The sequence below is a fragment of the Podarcis vaucheri genome, assembly GCF_965113315.1.
Source record: "Podarcis vaucheri genome assembly, chromosome: 12".
NCBI classification, from domain to species: Eukaryota; Metazoa; Chordata; class Lepidosauria; order Squamata; family Lacertidae; genus Podarcis; species Podarcis vaucheri.
The window spans coordinates 25,635,721-25,661,266 of record NC_138750.1 but is presented as its reverse complement, the minus strand read 5'-3'; the positions used below and the strand labels follow the sequence as shown (position 1 = coordinate 25,661,266).

Here is a 25,546-nt window from a genome sequence, read left to right as displayed (position 1 = left end):
GCACTAAAACATGATTTCATTCAGTTATCAGTGGCTAATTAAAACCTTAGAAGAGACCCCATCACCAGCTACACCGCTTCCATTTTGTGTAACTTAATTGGGTGTTGTCACACAGCCTTTCCCAGCCTTGGAGCCCCAGATGTTGCAAGACTACAACTGTTATCCCTGACAATTGGCCATACTGGCTGGAGAATGATGGCAATTGTAGCCCAGCAACATCTGGGGGCCTGAGGCTGGGAAAGACTCCTGCTTCTTCTCTTCTTTGGCGATCACTTCCATGAACACGGTCTTAACAGTGAGTCCATAAGTGACAGTGGAGGCCAATTCTAGATCCACACATCCTTCGACAGTGGGTACATAGGGTACAGTAGATCACGGTGAGGATTTGCCAAATGTTTCTTCCTCTTAGCACATTTCTCCCTTTCGTCCTAAGTTTGAGCATTGAACTACTCTTGTCACCACTACTCACCCCAGTCAAGTAGTGGTGAAGAGGAGCAATCCCTGGAGGAAGGAGCTGGAGCTCTCTCCCTCTGGGCCCCAGTCCAAGTCACTGGTGGGTCCAGAGGAAGAGAGCCCAGCTTTTGTGACAATAGCTGCAGTATCTGTATAAGGGAGTTCAAAGAGCTGCTTTGAATGTTGTTTGTAAGCAGGTTTTGGAGAAAAATCATTTGCATTTAACCTCCTTTGGGCACCACTGTCAACAAAGCACCCATGAGCTCATGTCACAATATGCATAGTTCTCTTAGAAGGAAGCTACCTTATAGTGAGCCATGGAGTTCAGTATTTTCTCTATGCTGACTGGCGGTGGCTCTCCAGGGTTCAGACGGGAGTTATTCTAGGACCTGAATTTATACAGATGCTCTTTCACTGAGCAGTGACCCTTCCCAAGTACATCTGTTGTTTCTTCCCCCAGCAGCAATTCTGCTCTTTGATCTTCATCTGAATAGCAGCCTGGTATCTTTTTCTAAAAAACACAGTTTATAAAGGTTCTAAAATGAATCACAACTCTTTCAAAAACTTTTATTCTTGTTTACACATCCATGTTAAGTACATTTTCACTTAGGAAAATATTCAGTTGATTTCAATGAAATTTATTGGAAGTAGTTGGAAAGCTGCTGGTCTGTGTATTTTTGTGTGTGTGTTAGCATTAAGTGCAAGAGCATATTACTGAAAGGAAAGCAGAGGATTAGTGTTTGTCCCTTATAGAAAGGATACTACTTAAATTAAGACTGGGATATAAGCAAATACAATTTGGGCAAAATCCTGAATCACATTAGGAGTGTTATTTACAGATTTTTTCTTTTATTATTTACAGATTGATTTATTTTTGGAAGAATCCAAAAGTTTGATACAGCTTTTTTCTGTCTTTGCATAATATACAGTGGTACCTCAGGTTACAGACGCTTCAGGTTACAGACTCAGCTAACCCAGAAATAGTACCTTGGGTTAAGAACTTTGCTTCAGGATGAGAACAGAAATCGCACAGCGGCGGCAGCGGGAGGCCCCATTAGCTAAAGTGGTGCTTCAGGTTAAGAACAGTTTCAGGTTAAGAACAAACCTCCAGAACGAATTAAGTTCTTAAGCCGAGGTACCACTGTATAGCTTTACAAACAATAATGGCAGCTTGCACTTTCAGAGGATAATCTTGCAGCATTTTAATCTTTTGCGGTGCAATGTTTATCTTCCTAGAAATTTACGTTGTTCAATGTTTGTAGAATCTCTTTAAAAACGTAAGTCTTCAGTGTGTACTCAGCGTAACATTTTGGTGAAACATGGAGGACGTGTTTAACTAATGCTTGGAAGGTAACACAGAAGGTAAAACAACTGTTGAGGTTCATAAACACTCTGCCTGAATGTAAATAAGCACTATATATGTTGTAAATCTCATTCCTATAAAACTAGCTTTTAAACCATAGCAGATGTTACAGGAGCACCGTTGTGGTCAAGAAGTGCTAAACGGATATTATGAATAAATAAGTAAAAAGCCCATGACCACAAAGCTTAAGGTTCTTGACAAAAGACCTTTTAATAGATAAAAACATTTCATATTTTGTCAGCGTTGAGCAGTACTTACTTGGAAGTGGTGTGGGTCAGGGAGGGAATCTGTTCACTAGAAGGCCAGGGGGCACTTGCTGGCGAATGGATTTCTAGATGCCTCATCAGAAAAGCTGATGTGATAGGAATGTACAGCAAGGCAAGAGAAAACAGATTTGATAATACGGTGAAACAGCTTTCCATTAGAGAACAGTCTATTGGAAAGCAGTGTCATTCTTTCTCTTGACATATTGTTGAAGCCAGAATGGGTGCAGCGTGAAATAAAGACTTAATGGATAAGAATGCTGGTCTTTATTAAATCTGTTTATATTTGTTGACTAACAACATTTGTACACTGCCACACAATGTCAAGTTCTATGGCCTGCCTATAATAAATATGTATTTTTTTAAAAGTGCATTGATTACATAGCCTTCTAATGGTGCATGCTGTTAGTTTTAATCTGTGCACTGGGCAGTGGTAAGGAACAACGGGGCTGTAACTGCAGCCTCAGCTGGTAGATGTGTGGGAGCAACAGGAGGGCATGGATGGAAGTCAGCAAGGGGGCACCAGTTAGCAGGCACATCAAAATCTCTAAGCCTACTTCATGGAACGGTTTGGCATTTCTGGCTCTGAAATCCAAACCAGCCCAATTCAGGATGTTTGGGCAGCGGGGTTGGGGGTGGGTGGGTGGGTCTTCCTTAATGCCACATTTCTACTTTCCAGCATCATGATAAGGTGTGCTGTCTATGTGCCAGTTTTTCCTATTTTGTAGAGCAGTGTGAGCCTCCCAAGAGGTTTTGCAGTCCAAACATATGGCCCACAAGCTGAAGGGTTTTGAAAAGACATGAGAGGAGGACCAGGAAGAAACAGCTGAGAGTAGAGTCAACAAGAGCACCTCTCTGGGCAGAACACTGCTTAGGCAAAGACTTGCAGTGGACCTGGAAGGATTTATCTGCAGTAGGGTCACTAATTAACTTAGCAATTCCAGTTTTCTTGTCTTTCATTGTGGCTAAGAAGTGGGGTAAAAGAGGTGAGGACTTAAATATTAAGGATGAAGCCCATTCTCTTAGAATTCAGGAGCTGACACTTAATTTGATTACACCGTTATATCTCCAGTGGGCCAAAGTTTCAGTTTAAGAAGCTCTTATCAGCCTTTTTCTTCTGCGTATGATCAAAGCTGTCATTTTAATTATCTTGATAACTTTGCTTTATTTATGTATTTTTTTTCTTACTTGGGTCTTGGCAGCTCCATGCAATGCACTTTTATAATCAATAATAATATCATCGTGTGATAGTTAGGTTTACTGTTTTAACTTATTGCAAATAAAATGCTTATTAAAAAGATAATTAAAACAGTTTTAAGGGTGGATATTGATCTGCCACTTTATAGCAAGAAAGCTAAAGAGTTTGGTTAGATTTATGCATCTTAGGTTTAATGATATTCGATACCTCTTGACTTTTCATGAGACAGGGTAATCTCATCTCATATGCAGTCATTTTTCATTTTGGAAATGGTCTTTTCCAGTGATAGCCAAATGCTAGGCTATCTTAATACTAGAAAAAAACCCTTATTTAATGTTTTAATCTTTTTTAAAAAAGAAAATTTGCATGGTTTTTAGAAATGTAGTTTATTGCAATTGGTTGTGCAAATACAGTGGTGCCTCGCAAGACGAAATTAATTCGTTCCGCAAGTTTCTTCTTCTTGCGAGTTTTTCGTCTTGCGATGCACGGTTTCCCATAGGAATGCATTGAAAATCAATTAATGCGTTCCTAGGGAAACCGACTTCAGACCAGGTCCGGGGACAGTCTGTCCCCCGACCTCTTCTGAAGGCTGGGGGGGGGGACAAGGGCTTTTCTTCCCACCCCCAGCATTTTAAAAAACTCCGGGACAGCGGAGGACTTCTCCGCTGTCCGGGGCGATTTAAAAGCCCCTGGGAAGGCAGGCAGGGGGGACAAAGACTTTTGCCCCCCGCCAGCCTTCAGAAGAGGTCCTGGACCTCTTCTGAAGGCTGGCGGGGGCGAAAGTCTTTGCTCCCCCCACCTGCCTTCAAAAGCTGTCCGGCCAAGGCTTCGCGGACCTCTGCCGGCATGCTGAAGCCTGCGCGCGCTGACATTAGCGCGCCCAGGCTTCGCGGAGCGCTCCGCCAGCAGCGGCAGCGCTGCCGCTGCTGGCGGAGACTTGCCCGCATGCCGAAGCCTGCCCGCGCTGACATTAGCGCGCCCAGGCTTCGCGGAGCGCTCCGCCAGCAGCGGCAGCACTGCCGCTGCTGGCGGAGACTTGCCGGCATGCCTCTCCTGCCTTCAAAAGCTGTCCGGGATAGCGGGAAGTGCTTCCCTGCTATCCCGGACTGCTTTTAAAATGCTGGCGCTGGGGAGCAAAGCCTTTCGGCCCCGCCAGCCTTCCTGGACCTCTTCTGAAGGCGGGGGGGGGGGGGAAAGGCTTTGCTCCCCACCGCTAGCATTTAAAAGAGGTCCCCGGAGATTTCCCTATGGGCTTTCGTCTTGCGAAGCAAGCCCATAGGGAAATTCGTTTTGCGAAGTGCCTCCAAAATGGAAAACCCTTTCGTCTAGCGGGTTTTCCGTCTTGCGAGGCGTTCGTCTTGCGGGGTACCACTGTAATACGAAAAACGAAAGTACTTGAGTAGTTAAAACCAAGAAAAGAATGCAATGGTATATTAGAACAGTATTCAGTTCTTCATTTGATATGAGGAATAATTATGTAATAGGGTTTAGGTTATTTCTCAGTGAAGCACATATTGAACAATCCTCCTGACTTTATTTCGCAAAATTTGTTTGACTGTTATATGATGTTGATGTCAAGTGGCTGTTACCCTGCACTTTCCATTGTATTTTCCCACCACTTTCCTTACTGCAAAATATCAATTTTTAAAACTCTCTTTGTTGTGTAGGAACATTATTTAGCCTTTGATTAAGATCAGTGTATGGCCTTTCTTTCTGGTGGTTTATGAAGCGGCACTCTTAACACACAAAGGACATATGCCAGCGTTTTACTGAATGTATGAGAGATCTGTGCAGAAGTGCCCAGAAAGAGAAGAGAATTGGGTCTTATTTCTGAGCAATGTACAATTACAGTGGTACCTTGGTTTAAGAACAGCTTAGTTTATGAACAACTTGGATTAAGAACGCTGCAAACCCCAAAGTAGGTGTTTTGGTTTGTGAACTTTGCCTTGGAATAAGAGCATGTTTTGCTTCCTGTTGAGTGTGTTCCATTTGTAGATTGAGTCCCCCGCTGCTGTGGGAAAGCACACCTTCGTTTAAGAATGCTTTGGTTTAAGAACGGACTTCCAGAACAGATTAAGTTTGTAAACAAATGTACCACTGAATTGTGGCATGAATCTATGCTAGAAATTGTGGCAGCAGGGACTACTTCTGAACCAAGACAGACACTGAGGTGCTAGGTCTTAGTAAAACTGCAGTATTTAACTGCCCATCCCTTTTTTGTGAAGGATTGAGAGAATCAGAACAGATGGGAAAGAGGACATCTTTCCTCCCAGCTGAGTAACAATTGTGACAGCAAGGATCCCTTTTGAACCAGGATGTTGTTGCTAACTAGTATTTCAGTTAAGCTCAGAATTGTTGACAGCGTTTAGTGATTATCATAGAATCATAGAATTGTTGGAAGTGACCTCAAGGGCCATTTAGTCCAATCTCCTGCCATCCAGGAATCTCCAGCCCAGTGTGGGGCTCAGACCCACAACCCTTGGGATTAAGAGCCTCAAGCTTTCCAGACTGAGCTATGGTCAATCTATGTACAGTAGTAAGTACACTCTGGATATTTTGGAGTCAGGAAGAATAATTATTACATACAGTTTATGAGTGTATTAGTTATTTTAAATCTTTTTTTTGAGAGTGGGTTTATAGTCAGATTGTGGTTCCCAAATCATTCTACTTCAAAATAAGATCCAGATTAATGTATGAGAGCATTTTATTCATTAAATTCATATCAGAACTATTTATTACCGTATTTACTTTTTAGACTATGTAGATTTGGAACATTGTTTACTCTGGCTTCCACAAAACCTAATATTTGAATATTAGCCTATAGGGGCAACGCACAGGTGAACTGGAGAGAAGCACAAATAGCTCTTCTCTGAATTGCTTGAGAGTACGGTATCTTTTTCAGTAGTCCAAAATTTAGTGGCTGTGATACAGGGCTCCTCGATACAGTGGTTCCTCTGGTTAAGAGCCTAATTCATTCCGGAGGTCCATTCTTAACCTGAAACCGTTCTTAACCTGAGATACCACTTTAGCTAATGGGGCCTCCCGCCGCCGCACAATTTCTGTTCTCATCCTGAGGTAAAGTTCTTAACCCAAGGTACTACTTCCAGGTTAGCGGAGTCTGTAACCCGAGGTGTTTGTAACCCAAGGTACCACTGTAACTACAAAGCATACATGCATCTGCATGAGACTTGATCTTCAGTGTTGGGGAAAGTTCTGTTGTACATACAAAGGACTGCGCAATGCTGCTTATAATATTTTAATATTAATATATGTGTATGTATCTGTAGTGTGTGTGCAGTTGTAGAGCAGCTTCTTGACAGTGTCTTCAGTTTGATATGTAGTTCTCTTTTGGAGGAAAAGTGGAGTCTTGGTTTCAAATGAAATCTAGGTTGCTTTTACCCTTTTTATAAATGACTTGCATTATTTATTTATTACTATATTTATATGCCACCTTTCCTGCAGGGAACTTTCTTATCAAATTCCAGTTTGAATTAATCATTAAGCTGGAATTTGATGATATACTCTCTCACTGAAGGAATTTGATATTGTTCACCTGCAGGAACTTGCAGAGAGTATTTGTTAAAATGAATGCTTTACTAGTGATCATTGTATTATTTTGTATGCAGTTTTAAACTTGCATTATTACATTGCATATACTATTTTTGGATATAACTTAGGCCTCTTTATTTGTTGGTTTTAACTAGAACGGAACATAGTTCACGTAGCCATTATCCTAAGCCAGCTCTCCCCCAGCTCAGTCAGAGGTGGGGGGGGGGAGACTTCCCTTATGTAAGGATTTTTTTTTTTAAGTTCAAGTAACACTGAAAAATATCACGACAGTAGTATATAACATATACCCCACATGCTTCATGGAAAGCTTTCTAATAAATTACGACACATTTTCATTTTGTATAGTGCATTATGGGTTGTTGTAAATGTGAAGCTTAATTTATTTTTAACATTCGAAATAAAGCCTTGCTTGCTGTTACATCAAATTTATGTCTGCTCTCCAAAAGCAACACTCTGTATAAATACAACTGTTAATTCATTGCTAATGCTTTCCTGCTAATTGTTTGGATAAAGAGAATTTTAATCCACCTGCCAAGAGTATCCTATTTCTTATAGCAGGCAATTGTACGTTGTAAATTTGGTGAAATAATTAAAACCGTGTGTGTTTGTATGTGTTTACTTTGATTTCTGAAATTGCACTAAGCTATTGTAACATACATTTACTCAGTGCTATTTTTCTAGAAAAAGCCATGCCAGAACTCACCATAAACTTCTCCCTTGTTCTCTTACAATGGCAATGGCACCCACCTGAGTGGTGCCAGAACTGAGTTCTGGTGAGTTCTGGCTGGGAAAAGCACTGCATTGTTTTTATTACTTGATTGGGAGCCACCCAGAGTGGCTGGGGAAACTCAGCCAGATGGGCAAGGCATAAATAATAAATTATTATTATTATTATTATTATTATTATTATTATTATTATTATTATCATCATCATCATCATCATCATTTACTATATGTACTATATAGAGCTGAGGCATAACTACTTTGGTTGTTGTTGGGTATTTTGATCCTCATGCAGCAATTAGACCATTACGAATTTTGAGTTACTTGTTAATGTACATGTGAATACTATGAGGCTCTCAGTTCTGCAAACTAAAGAGAATTTTCTGGTCATTAGCAAAACTTAACAACCTCTTATAACAAATGTTTTGTAATATAAGATACAAGAGAGATTTGTGGTTATAAAAATATATATGCAATGTATTTGAACTGAACCTGCGGATTCCGTGTGAGAGTATTCTTCCGGCCCACTTGGTATGAAAGTTGGGTTGCTTTGCTCCAGGGCCTGTTGACTTTTTCTCCCCTGGCTTCTAGCATAAGATAATATGTTCCTTTTGGCTGCCTGGAAATGATAAAGTAGAGGGCAGGCTGGCAGTGAGAAAGGAGCATATGGAATAGTGGGGAATCTGCTTTGCTCCCACCTTTTAAAAACCAGCTCTTTTCCATTTTTTAATTTCAGTTTTGTGCCAAGTGTGTTTCTGCCACCCTAGAATCTCACATGCTTGGCTCTCCTCATAGCCCACATTTTGTTCTTCAGTTCTATAGGACTTAACACCATTATTATGACAAAGTATAAACAGAAAAATTGTCCACAATAGAACAAAAGGATTGGAGCACAAAGTCATCTGTACAAGTAGTGTCTGATATTTTGTGCCATCATTTAAAATGTACCAGATGGTTGGCAAAGGACTATCCCAGAAGCACAAAGTAAATTACCTGGGGATAATTTAACATCTGCAGCACTGTTCTCATCAATTATATACAGTAAATGGCTTGTATACCACTTCCTAGCATCAAGTACATTTGTGTATAGCAGCCTTTATAGATTCATGGCTTTACATATCTTTCAGTATGATAATCTGGTCTGTAGCTCTTTGGCATTTATTCCCCTGTAATTCCAGTGTAAACTAAACTCTCTATTTTTATAAGGCATGTTGTTTATCATATCACATGATTAATTCTTGTGATTATTTTCTAATGGGTATTTGGAGTTGAAGAAAAGTGAATACACACACACACACACACACACACACACACACATATACACAACACACCATCTTCCATCTACTGGTTTTTATTACACCTATAAAGGTAGTGGGTTTAAGGAGCTGCCTACAGGCAGAAACCTATTCTGTACAGATGTGGATATTGTTGCTCAGAACCAAATCTGAGCAAGCCAATTGATTCTACTTCAGCACAATGGTTACCAGCACCCACCCATCTCTGCAATTTCTGGCAGCAGGAATCCCTACTCACATTTGGGATCACTTTTTAATCTTTGTCTTAGATAAACTTAAGCAGACAGATCTTCTTAACTCTTCCTCTGATAAAGCAGATGTTCCAGTCCTCTAATTGTTCTGGGAGCTTTTTAAACAAACCTTTTACAGACGCATCTAATATGTATTAGATGAAGTCTGATTAGAGACTGCATTAACTGTTTAATGCATGGGTTAGTAAAGATCTGGTAGGGCTGCCTGAAAAAGAAACCCCATAGATATAATCTATATATTCACAGAAACATACAGCACCGCAAAGGCATGGTTTGCAGATAAAACACGGCCTCTACACAGAACATCACCTTTTTACTAGTGCGAAGTTTCTTGCACAGTTAAAATTGGTTTTTGTCAACCAGCATGGAATGGTGCATCCAAGATTCTTGAGACAAGTTGTGCTTGTACCCCAGATCAGACACGAGAAGGGCCTCTCCTTAGGGGATGAGCAGCGTAGTATAGCAGGAGGTGGTACCTCTTAGGTGTAAGTTGTTTGTGGTTTAAAATATTGTGAGTCGAATTCAAATTCAGTCATAATGTAACAACGGGTAAATCTCAAAACAAAGAAACTAAAGAGAATAGAGGAGAGAACTAACGAACATGGATAAATGCACAGTTTAAAAATAACTTAAAGTAAAGTTAAGGGAAGAGGAAGGGAGGGAGATCAAGAGGAGGATAATGCAGCAGTTTGAGCTCGTCACTGAATAGAGTCTTCCAGAAGGTTATCTGCGAAGATGGGAAGTTTCCCTATGGAGGCATAGGAAAATAGGGAATCAAGTTGTGGCAAGCTGGATGGTGCAAATGAGTTTCTCAGACAATACTATTGCGCCTATACTGGCCCTCAAGGGTAAAGTCTGAGAACATCTTCCATCTTTCCGTAATAGACATTTGGGCTGCTACAAGGAGAAATGTCCATAGATCCTTATGGATGAATTTAGGGCCAGTAAAGAGCAAGTGCGGGGCACTTCAGAAGATGTTGGAAGATTCTGGACAGATAAAAGGAAGGTCTTCTTCACACAGCACATAGTTAAACTATGGAACTCAATCCCACAGGAGGCAGTGATGGCCGCCAACCTAGATGGCTTTCTAAGAGTTTTAGACAATTTCATGGAGGCAGTAATGGTTCCACAGTTGGAGGCAGTAATGGTTCTGAATACCAGTTGCTGGAAGCCACAGGAGCGTAGAGTGATCTTTCATCTTTTAAACAAATTTCTCCACCCCAAAACCAGCCTCTGAATTAGTTGCAAGGTTCATCTTCTTAATAAATATACATACAGAGGTACCTTGGGTTAAGTACTTAATTCGTTCCGGAGGTCTGTACTTAACCTGAAACTGTTCTTAACCTGAAGCACCACTTTAGCTAATGGGGCCTCATGCTTCCGCCGTGCTGCCGCAGCATGATTTCTGTTCTCATCCTGAAGCAAAGTTCTTAACCTGAAGCACAATTTCTGGGTTAGTGGAGTCTGTAACCTGAAGCGTATGTAACCTGAAATGTATGTAACCTGAAGCGTATGTAACCCGAGGTACCACTGTATATATACAAAAGACTCGCTGCATGTTTCGATAATAATTATTTCAATGAAATTTATTTGGAATTCTCCCAAACACACCATATTTCAATACAGCATATTTCGAACTTACATTGCACAAAAGGATTTTTTTTTTAATCCCCTAAGCATGTGATTGCTTCGTGGCTACTAGCAGTGTCTAGGGTGGGCCCTGATGTTGCTTCTAGCCACTCAAACAACCAGATCTGCACAGTGTTGAATTAGCAACTCTCAAGCTTTCACCACCACCTCACAACATCCTCCAATGAGGGTGCTAGTTTTTCTTCTCCTTTTGCAGCTACGCTGGTAGCCTCCGGGGAACTTACCATGAACTGTTGCTAGATTTGGTTATGAAACTAGTATATTTTATTTTAGCCTTGCACCACAGTTACATAGACTAAGATCTAAAGAACCTGTTAGACAAATGCAAGGGGTTTGCACCAGCCCATTTGATCCCCCCTTTTTTTTACTTATTCTACCCCCTTTAAACAGCTGGTTCCAATTCCATTTATAAAATGCTTTTAGAATGTTTCTTCCCCCTCGGTCCCAAAACGTTTGTTATGGAGCTAAATTCCACAGGCTAGAATCCCAAGATTTACATTTGACGTGCTCTCAAATTTAGGTACATCCAGTGTCCCCCCCCCCCCAAAAAAAACACCTTGTTGAATTCCATTTCCAATTTCCAAAATTTCAATTTCAGAAGTGGTGTGCTGTAAGGTATTGCTGGGAAGGGGAAGGACTAGCATTAGAGATAACACAGTTCTTTGGATCCCAGCTGCAGAGCTATGAATTCTGGCCATACGGAAAGTGGCTTGTCTCTTCAGTTGTGCTTTCATGAATTTTTAAAAAGATCTTTTGCTTATGCAGTTTTACTGTTGCTAGTGCAGACTAATCCTTGTACCCAACTTTGAACCAAGCGTACAAAGTCTGGAAGGCTCCAGCCAGTTTGTGCAGCTAAATGTTAAGGGAAAATATTTGATCAGGGCTTAGCTCCGTGCCTCCTGTTATTTGCGGATATATATATTTTTTAGGGCGAGAGCTGCATTTATTTTATGTGCTACTTTTCAAATAAACCGGTTCCCAGAGGGACAGAAATCCACCAGTTGTGCCGCAATTAAAACCTAAAAGTAAAGCTGCAACAGGGAAGAAAAATTTGAAGTAACATTATGACACATGTTAGCAGGAAATTGCAAGATACGGAGGGAAAGTGTACAAATTGATGTTTTAATGTAATGTCTTTCAACTCGATCTAGCAAAGGGAGAGAGAAAAAGATGTCACATTTACAGGGTTTTCTGCTTTAAAGCCGGTTGTCATAAAATGCAAAAGAAAACCCGGTGTTTAATTTTCCAAGACACTTTGATCAATTGTATTAATTTGTCTCAAGGAAGAATTAATAATTCTACCAGCAGTATAATGAAAATGTTTCAGCATTAATGCAGAATGAAGTACAGTGAATGGAGATATTGAGCCAGTTTCACCCATTATCTGTTTATTATTAAGCCTTCCAAGACTAATAACATTAGTGAAAGATATATTTCTTTAATATTTATTTCAAAGTGGTGCAGTAGCAGCTTATTGGTTGGTATATCCATGATTTTTAAAGCTGCAACTATAGTTTTTAATGCTACTTTTTTCCCTTTAGGAAAACATAGCTTGACTCCTCTGTTTTCTTGCTTGCATAATGATTGTCCTATTCAAATAGCAACATGGACTGTGATACCTCATTTACATCTCACTCAAGTATTTCCCTTTTACTTCTAAATTGTTCTAATTTAAGACAAAATAAAATTTTCAAGAGAATAATATATCCAAGGGCTTCCTATAATACTCGGCTCCTATTCTGAGCTGCTAATCAGATGCCTTTGATTAAGCTGGTGAACGTAACATCTACACATACAGCAATTACTGGCCTCCAGAGACCATTTTTTCCATATAAACAGCTGTGCATAGTTCCATGCATTGGTACAATTGCAAATGAAGATGGGAGAGCCAAATGAGATGGGTGAATTGTAGAGAATGATCTAGCCTCTCTTAGAAACCCTAGCAGAGTTAACTTGTTTGTTTTCTAAATGAGAAAAGCCTGTTATTGTTCTAGCTTTTCCCATCTTAGAAGATGCAAGTAACAAGGGGCCTTGAAAGAAGGTCATAGCTCAGTGGCTACGCAAGGTGTCCCAGGTTCCGATCCCTGGCACCACCAGATGGGACTAAAACCTGTTTGGCTGTTGCCAATCAGTGCAGATTAATAATGGTCTAGGTAGACCAATGTCTCACCCACCTAGATCATAGGTTTGTTTTTAAAGTACAATTCTATACAATGTTCTTTTGTACATACCTTGCTTGCTTTTAATCTGCTGTCTTATCTCCCTGTGCTATTAGTAATGCATGCAGCATTGCATAATTTTTAAGACATCATTGAGCCCTGGGGTCGAAGAATAGCACACTAATTGAGGAAGATATGTTAATTAAATCTGTACTGTACTGTACTGAACTGTACATACGCCTAAGCTGGTATGGTGGCACAGAATGTTCAGTTGCTCAGAGAACTAAATAGTGTGGTATCCAGCTTCCGTAAGAGAAGGGAAATGTGTCAGTTTGGCTAGGTAAGCAAAAGCCATTCTGAAATTCGCTGCATGTAAAGGTGGAAATCTGGTCAACCCAGCTCTATCTGTGTATAAAGCAAAAACAATGGCCCAGATTTTATATGGTGCAGAGGTTTGGGGTACCTCAAAGGTCTCCGGTCTGGAACCCCCACAGAATTATTTTTTAAGAGTTCTTTTAGGTTTACCCAAAGACGTGCAATCTGCCATGGTCAGGTTGGAAACTCACATGTTGAGCATAGAGAGCCAAATAGATAAAAGAATTCTCTGTTACTGGTTTAGAGTTCAACAGATGGACAACACTAGGCTACCAAAAAAATGCCTGATTGAGCTCTCAAATGGATTACCCTTCAAAAACTGGGTACATCATGCTGCCCAACTGATGGGCAAATATGACCTCTCAGTGACTGAGATTAAAGAACTCCCCTTATATTCACAGAAAAATATTATTAAACGAACCATAAGGGCAGTGGCAACTAAAAACGATCTAAACTCTATGTGCACATTTACATGCGCCCCATTGTATTTTAAACTTAGAGAGGTCAATGAACACACATCTTATTTTAATGAATTGACTTTTGCACAGCTTCGAAAAGCTTTTACAGAGCTACGACTAAATACAATAAGCTCTGCTTATAGAGATGGGAGACATAGAGGCATACCAAAAAACGAACGTGTTTGCATTAGGGGATGTTCTGAAGTAGAGGACCTTATGCATTATATCTTGCACTGTCCGTTATATAATGATGCAATAAAAAGATTTTTGGTACCTATAATGACACGGTCCCCTGGCCAGAACCCCCTTGATATGATGTTATATCTCCTTGCAGACACAGATAAGTATGTGACCTGGCGGGTAGCACTTTTTGCAACTGCTGCTGGGAAAATTAGAGCAAATTATATAGCCAAGGTAGCCATTAACTGTAAAGGAGATGAATTTATTTGATCCTATCTATCTATCTATCTCAGGCTATGCTCTATCTTTGTCACCAAACTCTGAGTATAAATTGCACACTGTATTAATTGATATTGTTTTTAACATTAGTGACCATGTGATGATTTTAGCTTATGAATTTTATCGTTTAATGTTTTTATTTGTACATTGGGGTACTTTTATAGCTTTGTTTAGAGTATGTAATGTTTTAATAATATAAATGTTTTAAGCCTTTTTTTGCCAATTCAGTATATTTTCTTTTTAATTGTCAAATAATTCTGTGTACATCACGGCAGCCTTTGGCTATGTGCAATAAAACTGACTGAGAATGAACTAAGATGGGGAGCGGAAGAAAGGATAGGTGGCTTAAGGAAAGGGATTGAGGGGACAAGGAATTGAAGCTAGAGAGATAAATATGAATCAATTTTGCATTGAGGGTCTGTGTATTGTGGTGGGGACAGAAATGAGGTTCATAGACCCTGGTCAGGGGAATTCTGCCTATTGTGGGTTCTCCTGTCTTTGCAGCACTGAGGATACAAAGAGGACTCAAGTACAGTAGTGATGGTCAGGACACTAAACTCCACAGACTGATTTCAGGAAGTACTCAGTTCTTTGGCTGCAGATTCTATTAACCCTAGAAGGATATTGAAACATCACTGGAAAGCTGATAGCTGATATTAGCCAAGCTGGCCATTATGTGATTTGTTGCCATTCATAATGTTATTTTTGTGGTATGAAACTCTCTGAAGCTGATGGGAGAGCTTTTCTCTGACATGGTTATCTTCTCAAACAGGATTATCCCTTTACAATGTTTGAGTTATTAAAGCAGAGTAAAACAAACTGCTTTTAATGGAATATATCCAACACTTTCTACTTTAAAAACCCCCAAACTGAATCATTTGACCTTTCTCCTCTTCCCCGCCCGTATTCCTAGAGTTTTTTCCAATGTGATGTTAATTTGGATTGTAAAGTTTTCCCATGACTTCAGGCTGCATTGGAATAAGAGGAAATAAGTTTTAGCTTACTACAGTTACAGATAACATTGGGCAAGAGGGGAAAATATTTTCTCAGATTTAATAATAAGGGCCCACTCTTTCCCCATAGGGACGCGGGTGGCACTGTGGGTTAAACCACAGAGCCTAGGACTTGCCGATCAGAAGGTTGGCGGTTCGAATCCCCACGACGGGGTGAGCTCCCATTGCTCGGTCCCTGCTCCTGACAACCCAGCAGTTTGAAAGCATGTCAAAGTGCAAGTAGATAAATAGGTACCGCTCTGGCGGGAAGGTAAACAGCGTTTCTGTGTGCTGCTCTGGTTCGCCAGAAGCGGCTTAGTCATGCTGGCCACATGACCTGGAACCTGTACACTGGCTGCCTCAGCCAATAAAGCTAGATGAGTTCCGCAACCCCAGAGTCGGCCACGACTGGACCTAATGGTCAAGGGTCCCTTTACCTTTCCCTTTCCTCATAGAAATCCCTTACATGCAGCTGATATGAGGTGCTGCTGTTCCGAATGGCCCATGGGTGCTGTGGTTAAACTTTTGGACGATGACCAAGGAAGACCCAGCTTCAGATCCCTCTCTGCCATTAGATTCTCTGTGGGTGATGCTGGGAGAGTCACACACTTTCAGCCTCACTGTATTGCATAGGGTTGCTGTGCATAGAAAAATTAAGGGAAGGGAGAGGGGAACCGTTTCTACTGCTTTGAGTTATTTGCAGTAAACATGGCGTTGAAATGTAATAAATACCACAATATGCTCATACACAAAATTATATAACACCAGCTATTCTAGAGGCACCACAGAAAAACATTGACTCTGGCATGATGGTAGATTACAAGTTCAGCCCTGTATGCAATTACCCTACCGAAAAAGTGAAGACCCCTTTGTTGCATAGTTTGTTGCCAAAGGGGACAGAAGGGTCAGGTGTTGTAATGAATAACTGAACCCCCCCCCCCGGTTCTCCACAGAGGGGCGCAAAAATGTTTGTGAAACTTATCCCAGTGGTTCATCTCTGCACCAAATAGACCCTCTCATTCCTATTTGAAATTATTTTTGCCCTGCTCATGTGAAGTACACCTGTACACATGTTGCATTGATAGCACTTGCACAATCGATTGCATTGCTGTTTAAATGTAATAAGAGTCATTCAGCATTAGGGCATGCCTCAGTTTTTCAACAATCACCATTTTGGGCCATACTGTGTCGTACTTTATTATTCTAGTGGAATGTTTTGCTTAGGCTGTCTGATGATTTTGCCGAATCATAACATTACCTTCAAAAGCTGAGAATTGCAGAGAAGAGAGAGAATATGTTGAGACTATCAGCAAAATTTTCCAGAGGCTTAAAGCCAATCTAGAAATAAAACAATATTCTTCAGTTGCTCGTTAAACCCATGAAATTAAGGAAACTTTTATAACAAAATAATTCATGCAACTGAAAGTCTGTGCATCTCATTTTAAAATTAGATTAAAAGATAAATACAGTATGCAAGCCCTCTTATAGCTGCTATAAATACAGTTTGAGTGGTAGGGTGTGCGAGAGGATGGCACAGAATAAATGAAAGCTTTTCTGTAGAAAAATATTTGTCCCCTGCAGCACAGCCCTAATATTGAAAGGGAGGGTCACCTGAAGCTGTTTATGTTTTTGCCTTGATGTACGGGGGTCGTAGAAGTGCTTTTATTATGTTTCTCAGGCAATGTGGATGTATTAATGAGGATTTATAAAGGCAAAATAATTTATAACCATGTTATCATCACAGTATCATTTATCATTTTTAAATGGTCGTATTCACCTTGATTTTTCAAGGCAACATGGTGCTTATGACCAGTAAACACCTTACACACTTCTGGGCTTGAGCGCCAGGTGTGAACACGAAGTATAGAACTGTGTAGCGAACATGCAAAACTGTAGCTCCAATATCTTGAGCTCCAAAATAGGTATTACATCACGCTATGTTTTTATTTTTTCTCCTTGCCCCGTTTGAAAACAGATGCATGGATCAAGCATGTGTTTGAACTATGTTATGTTTTCAATGTGAACTCTCAATCTTGAATCCATATATCACACTGTGTTTTATTTTGCATCTTTCCCGGGCCTCCTTAAAACTGAATAGTTATGACCAAGCTTATTATTCAGCCTTGAAACACAGAATTGTGCCTTTATCATGTGTGTTCATTTATTTTACATTTTTATCCTGCCATTCCTGTGAAAACTCAAGGTAATGTGTACTTCTATTTCCCTATCTCTCCCCCCCCCCCATTTTATCATCACAACATCCCCACAGGGTAGGGAGAACAGATTACTGGTCCAAGGTCACCCAGTAACTGAGTGGGAATTTGAACCTAGGTGTTGCTGTGTGGTTTGTTTATGGGGTGCTGAGTATAGTAGCTCTGTGAGGGGATTTTCGGGATTCTTTGGGGGAAGTCATGTGCTTTAAATGCCCTTGCCCAAGTCTGATACTCTAGCTACGAGATCACACACCTTCTGCACTAAAGTTATTTCCAGTATCTCAAGTTCATTGGAGCTATCTCATTTAAAGAAACTTCCAGGTGAGCAGAATGCAAATGCGGAAGTTTAAATCAAAGGCCTCCAATTATATATATGAACTTTACTTTTTATAAGTGAGCATAAGGAGATGCTGTATGGCCAGCTATCTAGAAAGAAAATTAGTAAACATTCCACACACGTACCAGTAAGGCAACTGCTTAAAAATATTGTCATTTTCTTTTATAGGATTAAATGGCTTCACACCAGTATGTCTGGAATTAGAGGAGTCCATTCTGTTTATCTAAAGCTGACAGCATAATGTAGGATCTGTTTATCTTCATAAACAGCTGTCTTCAACAGTTAATTTTTCAACCATGAGTCGGGAGCCCTCCTTTCATCTCATGTGTAGTGTATGAGCCTTGTGTGAGTTTTACTGAAAATGAATGGATCTGTGCAGAAGCAATACTGGTTGGATCATGCCCTTAGTTGTCAGTGAAGTCATCAACATCCACACCATCCTTTCTTTGGGCTGTGCAGCTGTATAACATAACAGAGGTTTAGGAAACATAGAAAACTGTCTTATACCAGGTCAGTTTATTTGCACATATATTAATTTAAGGAAGTTATACCCTGCTTTTAACTATATGCCTTGAAGCCCAGTTTTGTCTACTGACTTTCAGGAACTTTCCATGATCTCTGGTAAGGATGTTTCCCAAATTCTGTCGTCCCCTCCACCAAAGAGTATGAAATTCAAGTTGGATCTCTGAGCCCTTCCAAAGGTGCCAAGGAACTTTTTAGTACCATGTTCTGAGACTTGACCTAAAATGTGGGTAATTTTGAGTTTAAACAGGGCATATAACAGCGTGAGTCACAATTAGCCTATTGAAGTTAACTGCAACAATAATCTCAGTTGTTCAACCCTGGCTGCAATAACAGTCTAATCTCAAAAATTCAAATGCTGTGTTCAATTAATCACTGTTCCGTTTTCTGGCTGAAAAAATGGCAGCCCCACTATCCATTTGGAGAGCAGTTCACAGTGCAACTCTATTCAAGATCACTCTGAAATAAGTTCCACTGAATTCTAAAAGTCTTACACCCAAGTAAGTGTGCATTAGATTGCATTCTTTATATCTGAACTAGATACCTCCCCCTTTATATTAAAAGAAACAAAGAATTCTGGAAATGGGAGGTCTGCATTAATAGTGCACCTTCTGTTGAAATATAAAGTGCCGTATTTTCCCTTCAAAAAAAATAATGAAAAAAAAATGTAAACCAACAGATTTTCCAGATTTGTGTTGGAAGATTTGAAACCCTTTAAGTAGTAACAACTTATCAACAACTTTTGACTATAAAGAGGGTCATTTTTAGCATAGTCTCTCCATCCCTTTAGGCAAGGAAAATGTTTGTATGTCAATGCAGAACTGTCTGTGTAATTTAATTATTTATAGACATCTGGACTAGCTGGCTTGCTGTTAACAAATCACAGGCACACATTGTACTTCCCACTTGAGACTTTAAAAAAGAATAGAAGGACACCAGGTCATAATTTCTTTTCATGTTCTGTTTAGTGACCATAAGAAATTAATGTATTTCCTTTTGCAGCATTTAGGGTTTTATGTTCCATTTCTTCCCTTGCAGTGCATTTGTGTCTGAGGCTCAGCCAAGCAGTCTGATCTTGAGGAGCAATTTTAGCTATAAACAATGGTTTGTGCTGCTGTGTAAGCATCATTTAGTGGGGCAGAGCTGCAGCTTAACTGAAGTAACTGCAAAACATAAACAAGGTGGAATTTGATTCGAAAGCTAACCTTGAGATTTATTGAACTTTGAAAGTGATTCAATTATGTGGTGGTCATTTGCCCCACAAAACCGCCACAAAAGGATTGCCTTGATACGGAGCTGAGGTTCAGAAGGGGAATACGGTGAAACAAATGTGTAATTATCCACGTAACATGGTGAACTGAGCCAAATCCTTTACCAGAGTAACCTAATAAGCAGCAAGAAACTGAATAGGCTTTGTACTGAAGGAGGCAGAGCTGAATGCCATAAACATGTACAAGGATCCTATGAGGATTTAGTCTTCAGTATACCATACAGGAAATGAGGAGTTGGCAGTTGCAGTAGACGTTTGTGCTAATCACATGAGTCCAGCTGTTCAGAAGGGTAAAAGTACCATAAAAATCCACTTGGTTAGTTGTGCCAGCTATTTGCATAAGCTTGACCAGCTGTTTGAATCCCATCTATTGCCTGTGACATATCCTGTAAATTTAATAAACTTTTGTCATTATTACAAGGCACCTCTGAGCTTTGAGGGTGTAGTAGAACACCTTAGCTAATAATTCTGCAGTATTTCTGGCATGTTGTCATTTGAATTATCTCTGAATTTTCCATCTCTGCAGGGCCATTTGTTCCAGTGATAAATAAAGTGTAGGCAATTGTTGCTGCCAAACAGGATTTTATTCTTGTTTTGAAGAGTTCACTTTTAAAAAAACAATACTTAATAATCTGTTCCCAAACTTAAGAAAGGGTGACAGCTTCAGTCCAAAGAATAAATAAATAAATCCTGATAGATGTGTTTTGCTTTTTTGCCAAGAGGCCAATTTATGGAGCCCAAGCTCAGAGTGGCACTTCATTCACACTGCTATAGATTTATTCATACAAATAAGAGTGCGGGCTTAAACCATATACAGTGGTGCCTCGCAAGACGAAATTAATTAGTTCCGTGAGTTTTTTCGTCTAGCGAATTTTTTGTCTTGCGAAGCATGGTGTCAGGAAAGTTTTGGAAAAGCTTCAGAAATCACCAAAGTCTTCAAAAACCTCAAAAAAGGCTACCACACTGTGTTCTATGAGTTGCTCCTTGAAGTCAAGTCGCAACTGTATTAACAGTGTTAAGAAAAAGGAAACAAACTTGCAAGACGTTTTCGTCTTGCGAAGCAAGCCCATAGGGAAATTTGTCTTGTGAAGCAGCTCAAAAAACGCAAAACCCTTTCGTCTAGCGAGTTTTTCGTCTTGCGAGGCATTCGTCTTGCGGGGCACCACTGTACACAAAATGTCATTGAAAACTACTACCTGATGAATCTCAAAGTAGTTTTTGTTCCTTTCTCAAAGCTTTATTGCATGCAAAGTGACTGGCTCAAACATCTGGTCTGATTGGTATAATTTTAAGGTTCGTTTCAGATTGTACAACAGAAGTGTGAGAAGCAAATTGCCCACCATATTTAGCCTTAATTGTTAACATATGAAATCAGTTCTGTTTGGGTGTTTTGCACATTTTTCTGGGCTTTAGTGGAAAGCATATGGGCTTAGTTGCTTGAGTGCAACATTGGAAGCCATGTCATTATTTTGGCATTGCTGGGATGTTATGCTGACCAAGTATAGACAACAAACAAAACTATTTTGTGCTCCCTGTGCTTTGTGAATTTGCTGTCTATGTTAATTATAGCCCACTGGACTCTTTATTGTGGTTCCCACATTAAGTAGCTGCCAGTGCCAGAACTTTCATTTTCTCGGCACGGCCATTTTGTTTCATGCAGTATCAGTATGTTGTAGCTGTCTCAGTTTGGTACTTATCGAGATTGTTGCCAACAATCAGAATAGTGAAGAAGAAGAAGAAGAAGAAGAAGAAGAAGAGTTTGGATTTGATATCCCGCTTTATCACTACCCTAAGGAGTCTCAAAGCGGCTTTCAATCTCCTTTTCCCTTCCTCCCCCACAACAAACACTCTGTGAGGTGAGTGAGGCTGAGAGACTTCAGAGAAGTGTGACTGGCCCAAGGTCACCCAGCAGTTGCATGTGGAGGAGCAGGGAATCAAACCCAGTTCACCAGATTATGAGTCCACTGCTCTTAACCACTACACCACACTGGCGTAGCGAACATTCTGTGGATCCCAGTGAATTAAAGGATGAAAGCGAGTGGCTTGGTTTAGTGAAAAAGTGGCTTTTCCCTGTTTGTGAAATTGTAGAGTAGCCTCTGGATTGTGGACTCCTTTCACCATGGGCAGGAATAAATGACCAAATCAGGGAGATTAACCAGGAAGTTGAATAGACAGAGAACACCGAGTGAAGATTTGCTCATGATCTTGCCATGGTGTCCATACACAGATTAGGGAGTAATCGGTGTAGCTGTTAAAATAAACTATAATAGCTGCTATTTGTTTTTTTTCTAAGTATTAGACTAAACCTTCTGAAATTACATCCTGCTATAGTGCAGTGATGCAGTATTTATTTATTTTTAAATGTTGCTGGATATTCGTGTATGTGGTTATACAAAGGGTCCTTCTAAGCACCCATAAAGGCACACCTTTTAAAAAGGGCTATACAGTGGTACCTTGGGTTAAGAACTTAATTCGTTCCAGAGGTCCGTTCTTAACCTGAAACTCTTCTTAACCTGAGGTGCCACTTTAGCTAATGGGGCCTCCCGCCGCCACCACGTGATTTCTGTTCTCATCCTGAAATTAAAGTTCTTAACCCGAGGTACTATTTCTGGGTTAGCAGAGTCTGTAACCTGAGGTACCACTGTATTCACAGTAGCACCAGTCCAGAACCAAAAGCAATCATTGTCTCTCTGTAAGGGGAGAGGTACTACACTTGGGAATAGCTATACTGTTTTCCCCCCTGCTTGAAATGAGTAAATTAGTCAGAGGACATCACTGGAGTGGGTGACTGTAGAGCTTTCAAAGTTAAATAACATTTTGCAAAGCAGCAAAATACCTATGAAGTAACATGGTATTACTGTAAAGGGAGATGAGGTAGCTCTGTTAGTGTTGGACAGTTTAGAAGAGAACTGTCTGGGTTTTCTTGTGTTTGAATGATATAGGAGTTTGTGTACATGTTAAGAATTATTATTTTTTAAGTGTGAGGGGAAGAAGCATTAAAATACTATGGTAAGGGGAACAGATGAGCCTCTTCACTAGTGATGTCAGGGCTGTGAGTGAATAGTTATTACATGCATTAATAATGATCAATCGATTGATCAAGTTAAATCTCTTCATTTGATGAGGTAATTAATTCTCCTGAGCGAGAATTATGTTTGAGATACAGTTTCATTTGTAGAGCAGAGTGGTGAGTCATTGGCTTCCACCTAGCTTTGTTTTTTCCTGATTTGCACTGATAGAAATCCATCAGGCTAAATGATTAATGTACACTAGTGATATATTCTACAAATGATATCTTACTGCATTGCAGGGGTTGGACCAGATGACCCTTTAGGTCCCTTCCAGCTCTACAATTCTATGATTCTAAGCACAGCTGAAATATTCTCTAGAATCCACACACCAGGAAGTACTACCATATATTAGAAAATATTTTACTGCGTTATGAATTTTGCAGACAACGGACCTTCATCAGCAACTTTAGATTTGTTATGGTGTTCTCAGATTTATGGAAGAACTACAACTTGGTTCTCTTGTTTAGTAATGAAAAGCCATTTGAAGCTATACTGTTGTGACTCATATTGTATCCTTTGCCTGGTTGTTTCTCTCATATCCCTGTACAGATGTCAAAAGAATATACTTTCAAAAATACTTAGGATTGTAGCCACAGAGATGTTTTAGTAAAACAACTCATTAAACTGATGCCGTTGTGTTTCATAAACGGGACTGATTTATTTGTATTTTTAAAAATGTTTTACAGTTTTAATGTAATTACTAAAATTATTTGACAGAGCTTTGCACTGGAAAGCAGCATATAAAGAAAAAATAAAAATAAAATTTTGAATGAATTATCTGATGCCTGTTAAAATGCAGTTTGAAAATTTGGTTGTAAATTTAAGATAGTGTGTAAATTCTTGAAATTTCTCTTGTATGTAGAAACATCAGTTGCAAGATGTACCATAAGCATGAATGCCATCACTGGCTTCATTAATTTCAGTTATGGAAGTAGATGACTATATATGCATATATTTATTTGTACATAGAAATGGCAAAGGCTCAGAGCTGCAATCACATGTCTCCATGTGAATATCAGAGCTGGGTGGACACTCTGGAGAATACATGGGGCTCTATAGATGGAGGCATTAGCCTTTCAATTTCTGCATGCTATTAGTTTTTCCTTGCATGTTTGGTGGTTAGCCACCTTCCATTTCCTTGCAACCTTACAACATGTCTACTGAACACTAGTTTCTCACATCTATTGCCATCGTTAAGTGTTCTCTTCTCATGTAACAGTTGCCATGTGGAGAGATAATTAAAGTGAATTTTATGTAGCAGCTATAAATGTGTAAACAGGCCCTTGTATGTTAGATGTTATGACCATCAGTGTGACAGGTTTTGCTTTAGAATGAGCATTTTATCAGAACTTTGCTCTGCTTTATTATTTTGATAATTTCAGAAATTTAACCTGGTGATTCACATCCATTGTGCTCAAATAGCATTACAGTAAGCCCACAATTTATGCACATTCAATGAACTTGGCCAAAAAAAAATTAAAGCGGGGGCAGACATCCAGGAAAAAAAGACTTTGGCAATCCCACCTTCCATTGTACCCAATGTGTTTTGACCATATAGCTTAGGCGTGATCCCTGGAACATAACCCCCTCTACAGAGCTTTACTGTTGAGCTCTGCTTCCTATCAGCTTTGTGTCCTTGATTTTGCTGCAGAAATACTTGTGTAGATATCAATACTGTTGCTTTGAGTAACGTTGTGAAGTTACTAAGACCCATCAAATCTGATATGTAGGGGTATACAGACATGTATGGGGGGTGGGAGACGGTTCTGGTTCTTTTCCCAATCTTCCTTGCCACTTCCAAATCCTTCTTTCTCTCCACCCACACTCCCACTGCTCCCATCATACGTGGATAGGTGTTGCCATGGGCAGTATAAGTATACATCCCCTCATTCCTTCAAAAAGGTATGCAGCCTCGAGGACTAGTTATCTTTTCATCCTTCCCACCACCATAGAAAAACAGCACGAAGAGGAATGCATAAACACCCCTTCTTTCACTAGTCTTCCTCTCAGTCTCCAAGCTTGCTGCAACTGCTGTGTGTTAATAAGAAAAGTGGGGAAAGAATTATGAAGAGGATTTCATGAAGAATAAAATGACATTTTAAGTTATAGGCCTTTCCTGATTTTTTTTCTTCAATAAATAGGCCAACCTTAGTCCATTTCTAATAGGCAAGGTGACATGTAGATACTAATTGTTGATGACCATTTGATCCCAAACACTAAATATGCAAAGACTAGGACAAGCCAGACTTGCGTGGCCCATTATCTTAAGAAACCGTTCCAAAAGCAGCTTATGCTCACCCCCCACCCCACTTTTGTCAGTTTCACTGTGCAGCCAAGAGTTTTGTTATGCATCTTCAGATTGTGCACTGGGTCTTTTGCCAGCAGGACGTTTGAATTCTGACTTAAAACTACTGCTTTTTTCGGCCCTGTTCAGCAGCCCTGCAATGTGTAACTTAGCCTCCCACTATACCTGCTATAATGTAAACAAAGCTAGAATTCTACCTTTTCTAGGCAGTTTTTCAAGCTGTACCCATTTCCATGTTCAAGCCCAGAAGCAGGATCTCAATTTAAAGCACCCCTTTATTCCTTAGCAGACAATAGAGGCTAAGGGAGTGTTTGAGGCCATGGGAACAGTAGCCGCAGGTTCCTTTCTCCTTGGTTAGTTGCTAGGAAGACATTGCTAGGCTTCACATCACTCCGCTGTTTGCTCCTTGGTTCAGCATCTCATATCCTTTGCTCTCTCCCCCTGTCATGGGGCCCATTCTTCTGTCTCACGTTGCAGAGGAATCAGTACCCAACCCACACACAAAGTATATGCTTCTCTTCTGTCCAGGACTTGTAATAAAATTCTGGGCATTTGTATTAATATGTTAACAATTGTGGCCTAGAATATCAACAGATATTAAAATATAGCTTTGCCCACA

The 25,546-nt window shown here is 40.0% G+C and overlaps 1 protein-coding gene across 5 annotated transcripts in view; it reads left to right on the top strand.

The window, feature by feature from the left end:
- The window catches only part of PLCL2 (phospholipase C like 2), a 104,053-nt gene that overhangs the window by 53,614 nt on the left and 24,893 nt on the right, over positions 1-25,546 (top strand). The gene's annotated exons all lie outside the window — the stretch shown is intronic.